This window comes from Colobus angolensis, unplaced genomic scaffold, assembly GCF_000951035.1.
Source record: "Colobus angolensis palliatus isolate OR3802 unplaced genomic scaffold, Cang.pa_1.0 Scaffold805, whole genome shotgun sequence".
NCBI classification, from domain to species: Eukaryota; Metazoa; Chordata; class Mammalia; order Primates; family Cercopithecidae; genus Colobus; species Colobus angolensis.
Window position 1 is genome coordinate 96,734 of NW_012121877.1, and position 324 is coordinate 97,057.

Consider the following 324-nt stretch of genomic DNA (forward strand, 5'->3'; position numbering starts at 1 on the left):
TCTCTGGCTCTCTGCAGACAAGTCCTGTCTGCCCTGACCTCAGCCTCCTCCTCTGTCTGCTTGCCCATGGGCCCTGAGTCCCCTCTGTGTCCCAGGTCACTTTGTGGTCATTCCTCCTTTCCTGCACGTCCCCCCGCCCCCGCCCTCGCTGCCTCTCTGCTTTGCCCTGAACACCCCCACCTTGGAGGTTCCTGGGATTAGCCCCTTGGCGAGGATGCCGAGCTGGCCGGCGTGCTGTGTTGGCTTTGCGTGCACCACGCCGAGAGGCTGACTGTCTTGGGCCGCGGGAAGTGGGCTGTCATTAACCACTGGCTCCGTGTTTGT

General features: G+C 63.0%; 1 pseudogene; it reads left to right on the forward strand.

Annotated features, from left to right (window-relative positions):
* LOC105502756 overlaps positions 1-324 on the forward strand; it is a 94,698-nt pseudogene that overhangs the window by 93,779 nt on the left and 595 nt on the right.